This window comes from Mizuhopecten yessoensis, unplaced genomic scaffold, assembly GCF_002113885.1.
Source record: "Mizuhopecten yessoensis strain PY_sf001 unplaced genomic scaffold, ASM211388v2 scaffold7807, whole genome shotgun sequence".
Lineage (NCBI taxonomy): Eukaryota > Metazoa > Mollusca > Bivalvia > Pectinida > Pectinidae > Mizuhopecten > Mizuhopecten yessoensis.
In genome coordinates, this window is record NW_018407232.1 from 6,079 (window position 1) to 20,144 (window position 14,066).

Consider the following 14,066-nt stretch of genomic DNA (forward strand, 5'->3'; position numbering starts at 1 on the left):
AGGTGACCTGTATCACAAAGTGGTGTTAGGATGTTTTGTTTCTCGAGATGGTTCCTGAGGTAGGGATAGATGATGAGCTCAATGAGTTTAAAGTACACACATCTGAGTGACACTGGCCTGTAGTTACTTGGTATGTGACGTTTTCCTTTCTAAATATTGGGGTTATGTTGGCAACTCGCAAATCTTCTGGAAGTTGAACATTTGCAATGGATTGTCTGTGCTGCCAGTGAGTAGTTTGGCTCCCTGTTTGAGTGGGGCAATCCCAATATTGTCTTGCTTCTTGGCCTTTGTTTTTTTCATTACTGATGTGTCATCACTATTGTACACTTTACTTAATTTTGTCAACTGACCTGATGCTGATAAATGTTATTTCTTTATTCAGGCCTAGTACACACAGTCTTATTTTCATGAAAAGATGAAACATATGCCTGCTTTGCTACGAACAGGCAAACGAAATTTGCGTATCTTTATAAACAAATATGAAGCCACCTTGATGGCTTTAGCAGGTTATCGGAATTAAATCCAGACCAAAAAAATGAATCCTGAGAAGGGTTATCAATAAATGTTATTATTTATTCAGATATGATATAGTATATATATATATATATACGTCTCTGATATAATTACACAAAAGTTAAAGATCAAATGCTTACTTGTATATGACAGATTCACCCTGGAACCAATGTGACAACCATTTATGCTTTCAGTGGATATGAGAGCTTACAACCGTTATGGACCCAGGTGTACAAAATCAAGGAAATTGTCACAGACATCATGAATGATCATCCTGGTGGAGTTCATATGATATGCTTTTCACAGGGTTTGTTGTTCACTTTGAATAAATATTAAACATGCAAAAGTCTTGATTTTTCCATGTCTACCATATAGCAAGTGTGAGAGAAACACAGGAAGATTAAAATGGCATCATATATATCAAGGAATGTTGGGTCAAGAAATGTAAAAGCAAACACACTTTCAGTTCTAATTGTCTGGCACCTTCATTCTAAATCAATAAAAAGTGACATGGTTCTCCTTGTTGCCAGTTGAAGTCTTAAGTCAATTACACTAGATTCTATAACAGTTACCATCCCACAGCCACTCAGCAGGACCATTATACTATCATGAAATATTTATTCATATATTATATTTAATCTGAAGAGGATCCAGAATATAGCCTCAGTCATAAACATTTATGGAATTATTTTATGCTAAGTTGGGCAAATGAAGAAAGAAATGTAAAAATGGTGAATGGTTCATTAACAAACTCTAAAATTGTGAAACTGAGAAGTTGGAAAGTCTGTAACAAAATTTAAGGCAGATGTATAACACACACTGAAAATGAGGTTACTATATCTTTTAGGTGGATTGGTTTGTCGTGGTCTACTCTCGGTAACCAGACACAATGTTGACACATTCATATCCCTGAGTTCACCACAGGCAGGCCGATATGGAGGTCAGTGTATTAGTCATAACTCAGTTTCATTTCCTTATTTTAAAATTGAGTAATCATATGTTACTTAAATGATATAATTTCTTGTATAAAGTATAGATAATGTGTAAGGAAAAGAAACATTTGAGTGAATGTGATAAGTTGTAACAAAAATGCATAAACAATTATATAATATAGAGTTGGTAATGCATGTACTTTTCATATGGCAATGCATTTCAATATTCAAGGAAATGCATGTATTGCAAATAATATCGCAATACATATAATGTATATTGTTTTCCTAGATGTTCAGTGAACTTGAAATCACTTTCCATAGAATAAATTAAAGTGAGAATCAGTTAAGTAAGTTCAATAATATATTAAAAATTATTTTACATGATATTGTAAATTTTCAAACCAAGCAGGCTTAATTTGGAAAACATTAATTAATTTTTGACATTATTTTTGTGAAATTATTTCATAACTTTGCCTAAACCAACTGAAAATTATTGTAATATTTATTGTTTCAAAATGATATTGCAATATATATATTGATAAGCAGTCACATAGTAAAACGTATTGGTAATTGCAATGTTATTTGCCGACCTCTAACAGTATGTGATGATTACATATTTAAATTGCATGTAATTGGATAAAGTGTTAGGAATACAACAGTCAACTGCTGTTAAGCTCCAGCTTATTGTGTCCTTGAAATGATCAGACCAAAACAATCTTAATATTGACTTGAGTAGGAGAAAATTTTTCCTGATTCATTCATCTTGAAATGTTTTGTTTTAGCATAATTTATGGAAAGCAGCTGTACCATGTAACTAAATTGATATATAATGCCTCTTTTTCCAGACACTGCCTATCTGAAGTATCTGTTTCCACATTTTGTAAAAGAAGAAATTTACAGGTGAGCTGAGCTGCTTTTTAAAATTAAATTAAACAAAAAAGATTTTACAAAATTATGGTATGTGACCAAAAATAATTTCCTCATTTTCTAGATTTTCCAGGAATTTACCCCATAAACAGCTTAAGTTCTATATTTCCTCTCATAACACCTTTTTACTGCCTTTTTAGGTTACCTGACCGTAGGTCATGGTAACCTATTGTGATAGTCTTTTGTCCGTCGTCGTGCGTTAACTTTTCCTTGTGAACACGATAACTTCAGTAAATATTAACCGAGTTTGATGAAACTTTGTATGCAGCCATATGTCAATAAGATCTGGGACGAGTTCGAAAATGGGAATTATTTGACAGTAACTTACAGAGTTATTGCCCTTTGTGTTAATATAATTTTTGGACCTTGTGAACACAATAACTTGAGTGAATGTTAACCGAGTTTGATGAAACTTTGTATGCAGCCATATATCAATAAGATCCCAGACGAGTTCGAAAATGGGAAGGAGTCGACAGTGACTTACAGAGTTATTGCCCTTTGTAATATTATTATTATTGGACCTTGTGAACACGATAACTTGAGTAAATGTAAACCGAGTTTGATGAAACTTTGTATTCAGCCATATAACAAAAAGATCCCGGACGAGTTCGAAAATGGGAATTATTCGACAGTAACTTACAGAGTTATTGCCCTTTGTGTTAATATAATTTTTGGACCTTGTGAACACAATAACTTGAGTAAATGTTAACCGAGTTTGATGAAACTTTGTATGCAGCCATATGTCAATAAGATCTCGGACGAGTTCGAAAATGGTAATTATTCGACAGTAACTTACAGAGTTATTGCCCTTTGTATTAATATAATTTTTGGACCTTGTGAACACAATAACTTGAGTAAATGTTAACCGAGTTTGATGAAACTTTGTATGCAGCCATATGTCAATAAGATCTCGGACGAGTTCGAAAATGGTAATTATTCGACAGTAACTTACAGAGTTATTGCCCTTTGTATTAATATAATTTTTGGACCTTGTGAACACAATAACTTGAGTAAATGTTAACCGAGTTTGATGAAACTTTGTATGCAGCCATATGTCAATAAGATCTCGGTCGAGTTCAAAAATGGGAATTATTCAACAGTAACTTACAGAGTTATTGCCCTTTGTAATAATATTATTATTGGACTTTGTGAACATGATAACTTAAGTAATTATGAACCAAGTTTGATGAAACTTTGTATGCGGCCTTTTATCAATATGATCTCGAATAAGTTGGAAAATGGGAATTATTCGACAGTAACTTACAGAGTTATTGCCCTTTGTAATAATATTATTACACTATTTTGTATTGGACCTTGTGTTCACAATAACTTGAGTAAATATCGACCAAGTTTGATGAAACTCTGTATGTATAGCCTTATATCAATAAGATGTCGGATGAGTTCGAAACTGGGAATTATTTGACAGTAACTTACAGAGTTATTGCCCTTTGTAATAATATTATTATTGGACCTTATAAACACGATAACTTGAAAATAAATGTTGCAGAGTTCAATGAAACTTTTCCGGTAATTATTTGACGGTAACCTGCAGAGTTATTGCCCTTTGTCATTATATTATTATTTGTCCCTGTGATGTTGATTGACATTACAAGAATGGATGTAAATTCATGTGGTACAACTTTTTGTTTTCATTCATGACGCATTTTTGCTACTAACAAGGTGCTATTGAAATTTTGTGCCTTATTTAATAAATCATTGATTTACGCTTTTACTTGTTTCTTTTAACCAAGAACAGAAGAAATACAGTTACCAAGTTTGTTCAAAACAGACCCCTTGGGTCAAAATTGGAGTCACACCCATTTATTTCAGTTATCATGTTCACAGGGTCCAACAATAATAGAATTACCAAGGGGAATAACTATGTAACTTATGGTAAAATTGGTCCGGTATTCAAACTCATCCAATATCTCATTGATACAAAGCTGCAAACAAAGTTTCATCAAAATCGGTTCATATTTACTGAAGGTACTGGGTATTAGTTATCCTCAGGATGGCAGTTTTAGTTAACTTAGTCAAGGTTCCAGATCTTTTTTCCACAATTGTAAAATGTTTATTCTTATAGTGGTTGAGGGGAAAGTTTTTGTGATATTAGTCTTATATCGGTAAACTCAGTGAAGTTATTGTTTTACTTTGACTTTGGCTTCGTTTAATTTGCTTTACTATGACCATAAATAGTTTATTATCTCTAGTGTTCCTGCAGTGATGTTTCTGAAATAATTACAGTTTGTTAAGAACACCATGATAATGTAAAATATCATAGCTTGTGATCCTAGTTGGAACATGATTTTTTTTTCTTAAAAATTTAGAGTGCATGTCATTTGATTTAAGTTGGTCAGTCAATACTTGATGATTTTTCCATCCAGGTGACCGTTAAGGCCTATGGGCCTCTTGTTTAATTTATTTGTTAATGTTTACAACTTCTACAATAAAAGTTTATATAAATTGATACAAGGCACCACATTCAGGGCTCACAGCTGGTCGACATGAGTAATATTGGAGATTGTAACCCCTGGAGTTAGCATCTTTGATTGTTCAAGGGAAATAAAACCAATTTGGATTGAAGTTGAAGATAATGCGAAAAAACTCAAGTGATAGATCTATACATATGCTATTTTCTCATTAGTCTTTGTTTTGTTTTTATTTCATTTAGGTATTTCTACACCAGTTTTGGACAACATTGGTCTGTTGGTAACTATTGGCATGGTAAGAACATGTGGTTTCTTTTTTTAGTGTCAATAAAAACATCTGTCTTCTTTTCACAATCAGCCGAGTATACAAGTGGATGAGTGGTTGGTTTACATATATCGGATGGCTTGGCCTACCATCATGAGAATCAGCCGAGTATGATAACGGACGTTTTATTACAGACTCCTCTTACTTGGTCAATATGTGTGCTTTGTATGAGTCGTATTCATTGTATAGGGCATTTTGTGCACATTATTTATATACCTGCATGGCAGTGTGAACATATAACATATTTCTGTATACTGTGTCATTCTGAAATAATGAAAATGATGACTTCACCTTGTATTGTGTATATATGACTATACACTCACAAAACTTCTTAAGGTAAATATGAAATCTTAGAGATAGGACTAAGGAAAAATTGAATGCAGGATGTATGTCTTCTGCTAGTGAGCAAGTTTTTAAGTATTGCGTAAGTAATAATTATTTATCACATTGATGTACATTGATTTCTTCAGTTATACTTACATATAATGTACTAGTGCATGCTACATTTAAATAACTTTAAAAGTACCAGAACATGTTTTCCATAGATCCACATCATGAAGAACTATACAGAAACCAGTCTATGTTCCTGGCACTGCTGGACAATGATACAAACTCGGCACACGATGTAGGTAAGAAGGATATTACACACATGTGTAAGAAACAAGAAGCTCCAATCTACTCGTGAATAATAATGTACTATCCTAAATTGTCACAGTGGTCTTTTACAGCTGCTAGTAAAGTTGTGATTCTCAATTTTCTAGTTGATAATGAAAATAACTGAGATGACTGTAAAAGAAGTGATTACATTTGTCTTATATACATATTTAAATACATGAACAAATATGGTACCGTGTGATATAGTAGTCTGTTCGTACAGGTTTCAATATTAAAGACACACTAGTACAAAGACTGTCATGTTCAATCTCTCTAAAATGTTGCAGCATTATTGGCCAAGACAAATGATGAACCATTCTGAATTTTAAGGTCAAAGGTCAAGGTCATAGTTGAAAGTTATAATTTTCTGGCAAGCAAAGACTGTTTATCCAATCACATGCACACAAATCTGTGTATACATTGTATGAAGTACACTGTAAAGGCAAGTCAAACGAATGAACTTTATCCACAATCATACATTTTCTGTTAGGCACATGTAGTTGACATCAATCTAGTGACCACTTTTTTAGGGGTCAAGGTGACCATAATTGTTACTTATGGAAGATCTTTGTTGTCAACTATCAAACCATTGAATATCTGAATAGCTTTTGATCAGACTTTGAACCAGCTCTCAGAAAAGGCTGTCAGTCTTTTGGAATGTTACAGTCAACTTTGATTGTTTACATGTGGGATTAGAAATATATATATATGCATTTACAATGAAAGATCTTATCAGAGAAAAAGAAGAATGAATAGCCGACTGCAAACCTTTCATTTCACTGTCATGTATTAAGTGTGCAGAATAGATATGTGATATATTGTGGCAGAACTCGTAGATCTTGGAAGCACTGTACCTTCAATTAGTTGGTAACATCCTTGAACACCTTACCCAGGTAAAATACTTAATCTGGTAAACAACTATTGTTATGATAGAAGCTAATTTCACCATAGATATGCAGAGTTCGCAATGTTTTAAACAAATTAAATAATTAAGTCTAAATTGAACTTTTATAAATTCTGATAAAAACTTTCACTTGTAGATTTCAAGAATAATTTTCTATGCCTAAAGAATCTGGTTTTAATTGGTGGACCTCATGACTAAGTGATTACTCCCTGGCAGTCGAGGTATAATATAAATACTCAACTCTTTCGTTACCTCAACTCTGGTCCGGAATCTATACCACATATCATTGCTAGGCTTAACCAGGCACATATAACAAAATGGTGGATTATCTATGTATTTTAATCAGACGAGTGACTCTTCTGTAAGAAGTTAACAGGTAACAGTGATCCAATGCTGTTATCAATTTATAGACACATCTTTATTTCACAACGTTATAAATAACTGACAGCTGATTATGACCGAGATATTTCAAGCTACTCCATAGCTGGAGGGGAAATGACTGATTTAAACATTTTCCAATGTGACTACACTTGTCACTGTTAGCTGATCCACTGACAACTCTCATCGTTTAGGTCTGATTTACCTTGAAACTTGGCTTAACAGTTAGTAAGACTCTATTGCTAATGTTGTGGGTGAATTTTCTTTTCTTTGATTTGAAATTATGATAAATTTTATTCTTTGCAGTCAATTCGGATTCTTGAATGGAACAGAACATATCCTAGAAATGCGGCAACAGCAGGTACGCTATTGGCCTAAGACAAAGACTTGGACAGACCATACACTTTTATATAGTGTTGTGATATTTTGACACATTTTCACGATCATCAGGGGTCAGATGTGTTACTCTAAAACAGCTTCTTCTACTAAGTCATAATGCCTGAAGTCATGCTCGTGGAAGATATTCCTCTTAATTGGTAGCTTTCATGGGCACTTTAACATTAGTCCCTATGGTAGCACTCTGGGGCCTCAGAAAATTTGATAGATTTTGTGAGCACATTACTAGTAGGTCCTTTGTCAGCTCTATAAGACTCATTACCAGCAGTCTCTTTGGTTACTTTCCTAGGCTCATTAATACCCCTAGTCCCATTGGTAGCTTTCTCGGGCTCATTACCAGTTGTCCCGAGGTTTGGTCTCTTGGGCTCAAATGGTCCCTAGGGTAACTTTCTGGAGGTCATTACTAGTAACCCTTGGTAGATCCTCTGGTTTTTTTACAAATAATCAAGATTGAATCTTGTGATAATTTTGTTCATAGGTCAATTGGTCATGGAGATAAATTAAATCAACTGTAAAGTAGTTGGTGTTTAATTCTAGTGATCATCTCGGTACAAGATTCAGTCTGCATAATTCCATTAAATATACTATAATATACCAAATTGTACTGAAATAGGTACCCGACAGTGTTAGTCAAACCAGGTGACCGGGATGTCATTTTGCACTTTTAATGTGACGTCATGCCCATTGTACATATGCTCATATTTCAATCGGGAACCTAGAAAGGCTTATTGGCAAAATAGTTAATTCTGTTTCATTTTGAAAGTTTCATTGCTTGCAACCTTTTAGAAATGAAATTAAGAATTAGTAAATCATCTTTGTTGCAGTTTTATTTGAAGGACTCCTTTGGATTGAAGACATTGGACAGAAGAAAGGCAATCCATACATACACAATGTACACTATACCAGGGATAGAACATTGATGTGGTACTGAGATCAGAAAGTATTTGACTGTTGTATCAAACACTGGCTCACATAGATAAAATGAAATCTTGGGATAAAACACACGCACTGTTTTGTTAAAGACTGACTTGAAGTTGGTCATTGTTTTAAGCAACTAGTCTGATGCGATATTGATCTGAGATTAATGATTTGTAGTAAAAAAAAAATCTTTCCTATATATTTATTCATCAAGCAATTGTAAAATGATAAAATAATTGATGTGAGCATAAGATGCTGGGAACAAATAGTCAACCCAGACACGATTTTATATTCTTTAAAGTCAATCAGTATAGTCACCTCATTGAAACACCGTTATGGTCTGTTCCATCTTAACATCTGTGTCGGAATCGTAAATGTCTGTATAGTGAATTAATCACAAGTAGGTTTTGATAAAGTTTGTAAACTATTGATCAACTGTCATCTGTCTGAAGACAAAGGTGATCACTTAACATTGTCATAAATTTTGAAGAATCAGTATTTCCTCTACATGTTTTACAGTGTTCTTTTTTAAAGAAGACTTCCGCTGTACAGGACTGCCAAGAAAGTTTTAATGAAACTTTCAAAATTACGTTCTGCAAGGTCCAAGTGCATGATCTATTGTACAAGACACTGTAACAGCTACCTAAACACGCTCTCATAGGAGTCCCTATTTTACCATTCGATACAGATTTTTTTTTTATATGCCATATATATATATATGCATAAGCCTACGTCATCAGGTATCACCATATACCGATGCTTATATTGTGTTTGTATGTGTGTGATGTAAGATTGGTTATACATCTTCAACAGTTTAAACATTCCATACTATACTTTCTGTCACTGTTAGCATGGCTATACACCTAAATATGTACAATATGTCTTGTACACTATGTTCTGTTAATATTTGTAGAACTTGTTTAAATGATTATTGAAATGAAATATCATGTATATTCAGATAAATTTAACACGGTCACATTGGAGAACATTTAGGATTGAGCATATCATGATCTAGACATACAGTTTAACAATTGTGTGAATAATGGGTCTATGTCTATTGTATTACAGGTGCACGACCTAAAAACTAGACTATACAGTGGATCTATCAAGTTAGTTTTTAAAAAAAATAGAAAATGTCAATGAATTTTTACAGCAAGCTAACATTCAAGTAGTACTTTTCTAAATATAAGCATTTCGAAAATCCAAATTTCTAGAATACCGAAGGCAAGAATATCATATATATGCCTCACTGTGATTTTACATACGTGATGCTGCTGCTTGCTTTTGCATTAATTGTGTGGTAGACATGTGCTTGTTATTACAACTTGTTACGATACCCCACCTGTACTACCATAGGTAATTATAGGTTTGCCTTCCACCAACTCGTGTGTCACTTTGTCTGGGACATATACTCTTTCCTCTACAATCACCAAATTTTGTAAGGGAAGGCATTATGGTAATTACACATAGCTGTCAAACCTCCCTCATTAGGAGGGTGACTCCCTCTTTTGACCAAAAAATACCAATCTACATCCTGTGGTCAAATCATCTCCTGGTTACTGCAGGGTGTGTGTAAAGATCATTACAGGTGTGTTTGAATCAAATGAATGCTTTTTGGATTTATTTTCGTACATAAAAAAGGAATGATAAATTGAGCAAAGTAGTTTCAGTCGCTTTTCACTCACTTTTCCCTCTTTGGAATGTGAAATGAGGGAGGTCGCCCTCATTGAAGGCTTTAAAGAGTCACACCAATGACTACAATGGGTCTGGTGTCCAACTATCTACAGAGTTATGGCCCTTGGTTTATTGTTCATCACCTTGTTTGGGCATATTTCATACCCTTTCCTTTAATACTATTGCTAAATTTGGTATTTATTGAAGAGTACTGTAAACTAAAATAGGGTCTGGTGCCCAACTGTATACTAAGTTATATTGTTCACAGTATGTCACATTGTCTTGAGCATATCTCCATATTTTGTACATGCATGCGAGTACATCTTGTCCTGACAGATTTCCATGTACTGAAACTTGTCCTCATGCTCTTATATATCGTCTGCTTTTAATTTTTGATACAGACAATAGTATGGAGGTGGGGTACTATTGATTGTTTGCAATACTCTGTTTTGTTTGATAATATTACATTTTTCTTAGAGATGAAACAATGATCTGAAAACTGCTTACAACATGTAATCATATATTTAATCTAGACAATAAAAAATGTCCAGTGTGAATAAGCTGACTGTAATTGATTTGGGAAAGTGGAAGACATTTTGGAAGTTTATGTTAGTCAAGTTCTTGACCTGCTGGTCATGATTTGGTAGAAAATGATGAGAGAGGTAGCACTTACAGTGGATCAAATATATCTTCTCACTTGATTGTTCTCATAAGTCCAAGATGCGTCCTTGGGTGTGATATTGCTGGGTCACGCAGATCATGATCAACTACTAAAATGTGTGTGACTAAAATAACCTGTTGAGAAAATATCTACAGATTATGATTTTAATTCCCTGTTCAGACCCACAGGACGTGGTCAAAACGGCAGGTAGATTTAATGTAATACACGAAACAGTTTTTTCTGAACATTTTCTTCATGTTGGTAAGTATGGATTGTGAAAAAATTCCGCATTTACACAGATTTTCATTGCACTAGCATTGTGACTGCTCTTGCATTTTGTCCTGTTGGTCTATGACAATTGTATCACATCTGTTGAGTGATGTGCGCCTAACTTCTGGTGCAAAGGATGGTGAGATTTTAAGTTCAGGTATTGGTCCGTACATACATATAATGTATATAGAAACTAATTGTACATACGTTTACAGCGTAGCTGAATTAACATCGATTTGTGGACAACTTGTACACATTTTACATCTTTGTGTACATGCACTTAACTGGTCATTTGTCCAATGAAGGTGACAAAGTACATACCATACTAGTCATCGAACGTCACATATTAACACTGAATTTTTACATGAAAAGCGTAACATTAATAAATATTTGGAATATATGTGGTTGATATTATGATATTTATTTCAAATGAATTGCATTTATTATTTGTTAATTTTTTGGCAGATTTAGTGTTTGCCAATTTTTCATTGTATGTATATACATTTCAATGTTTTCGTTGTATGTATATACATTCCAATGTTTACGTTGTATGTATATATACATTCCAATGTTTTCGTTGTATGTATATATACACTTCAATCATTTGTTTTACATATTGTTGGATTAAGCAAGAAACATGTTCATTGTATTTTAAAGTCCTTGATGTTGTCCGAACAGTCTGTTGTACATTTGTATGTTAGATGATACATGAACAAATCAATCATATGTTTTCATTCTACTTGTTTTAATTAGTCCCTGTAATTAATACTCATTTTGTTGTTATCAAATTGTTAACATAATGAACATGCTTATACAACCTGAATAGTTTTGCAGGAAATATTTTCTTCATGCTGTAGGGCACAACCATTGATTCTCAGGGAAGGGGGTTTGTTATGTTGAAAATGCCAGGGGGCAGGGGTTGGGACTGGAAAAGCCAGCATTATTTTCAATATCAAGCTGAATGTTTAAATTTATTGTCAAGGCAGTATATGGTATAAATTGTTGCCCGATCTCACAACTTGATGACAGAGTATTCATTTTCATCTGTGTGAATGCCAGAAAATATATTTCTAAGTTCTGCAAGTCACCCTCCCCATAGAATCAAATGGTGGTCCCTTTATTTCTTCGATAAATGAAGCTGGTTTCTAAAGATGGCAGATATCGCAGCAGATATTGAATTTTAGGTAATATGTGACATTCTAGCTAGTGTCTTTGTGATTTTGGTTACTGTATTGGAATAACGCAAAATACAAACTGTTATATAATATACATATGTATGTCCATTTTTATTTGCCGATTAAATTTTCATATCAAGATCTCCATAATAAACAAAAATATCGCTTATGTTCATATATTCTTTATTATTTTTGCATGTTGACACAGATTTTCAACAATTTGTTTTCAGTAACATTGCCGTAAATCACTTTATTTTCATGGGGGATCAATTTAATGAGGAGTTACTCCTTTGTGGATTCGATCACCGGCAACTATTAATTACATCATAGATAATTACTATCATACTAATTAGTATCACTGATATATAGTCCTCTCGAATAAAAATTCAACTAATTTCTTCCAAAACATTGGACATAGGTTACAAAAGATTATACATCCAAAAATAAATAAATCATTTAAATGTTACTTAGATCATAGGGCTACAAGGCTAAGCTTTGGGCCCTGACAAAAGAATAGACAACAGGAGGCCAATGGGCCTTAACGGTCACCTGAGATATGTAGCAAGAGTACCGCGGGGCGGAACAATATACGCCCGTCGAATGCCATATAGTGTTATATACTTTCTTACATTGAAATAAGATCTGCATCTTTCTAAAAGTGGTTAGCTGACATGCTATAAAAAATGTAGAAGAAAATCTCCGAACAGAAAATATAATACTGAAATGAACAAAGGGCAATAACTTTTGCAAAAATTGTTGAATCAAAATTCTTTTACGGGGGACACAACTATAATTATAATGTATACCAAGTTTCAAAGAGATCCGTTGAAAAATGTAGGAGGAGATTGCCGGACAAAAATCAAATACTGAAATAAACCAAGGGCAATTACTTTTGCAAAAATTGTTGAATCGAAATTCTTTTCAAGGAAACACAACAAAATATCATGATTATTTAGCCTACTAAGTTTCAAAGAAATCCGTCAAAAATGTAGGAGGAGATCTCCGGACAAAAAATATAATACTGAAATTAACAAAGGGCAATAACTTTTGCAAAAATTGTTGAATCAAAATTCTTTTACGGGAGACACAACTATAATTATAATGTATACCATTTATAGTTCACATTTCAAGTTTGGTATGAAGCATTCATGGTTCATGGAAATTCAATGTTGTATAAATGACCTTGACCTTCTTTCAAGGTCACAAAGTTCAATCTGTAAAAAAAATCATGGAACTTTTTCTAAAAGATAAGATATTTAAAAATAAATAAAGCCTAGAGCTATCTGTAGACCAGAAGTGAAAACATGTTTACAAATATATTGTGTTAAGGTCAAAGATCAATCTGGGAGCTGGCCAGGGTCAGATGTAACCATAGGCTATAATGGGTAAAAATCTTGAATAACTGCCGATTTCCATGACGCCCAGGGTCCTCATATTTGACCCAATGGGTACCGTGGATGAATTGCTATAAATGTCCCCAATGCATGTATCAATGACTTTGACATACTCTCAAGTACTGTATAATAAACTATTCAAGTATAAACATTTTCTAAAGCACGGTTAGAACCATCAGGGACGTATAGTGAAGGGACGTATAGTGAAGGGGATTAGCAGGGACGTATATTGAAGGGGATTAGCAACTCCCTCTCTGCCTTACCAATTTTATGACACGTCAATCTAGACTTACCTCCCCCTGATTCCGGAGCAGATAGCGAACGCCACCTATCTCATTTTTGACAAAGCAAGATGGCGTCGATACCGCTTCGTTAGATGCAGAAGTTGGTGTGAAAACAAACCAATCTCGATAAGTGTTCTTACGTCTTCTGTTTATCCCATTGTTATAAGCTCATTGTATTACTTTTAATTGATAAAATCTGTGGTATCATAGTTATTGATGTCTTGTTTTTGGG

General features: G+C 33.7%; 1 long non-coding RNA gene across 1 annotated transcript; it reads left to right on the forward strand.

Annotated features, from left to right (window-relative positions):
* The first annotated feature begins 2,291 nt into the window (after positions 1–2,291).
* LOC110454372 lies at positions 2,292–5,750 on the forward strand. The gene is made up of 3 exons (XR_002463371.1): positions 2,292–2,345; positions 5,044–5,096; positions 5,672–5,750. It is a non-coding gene; the product is annotated as an uncharacterized LOC110454372 (long non-coding RNA).
* The last annotated feature ends 8,316 nt before the right edge of the window (positions 5,751–14,066 follow it).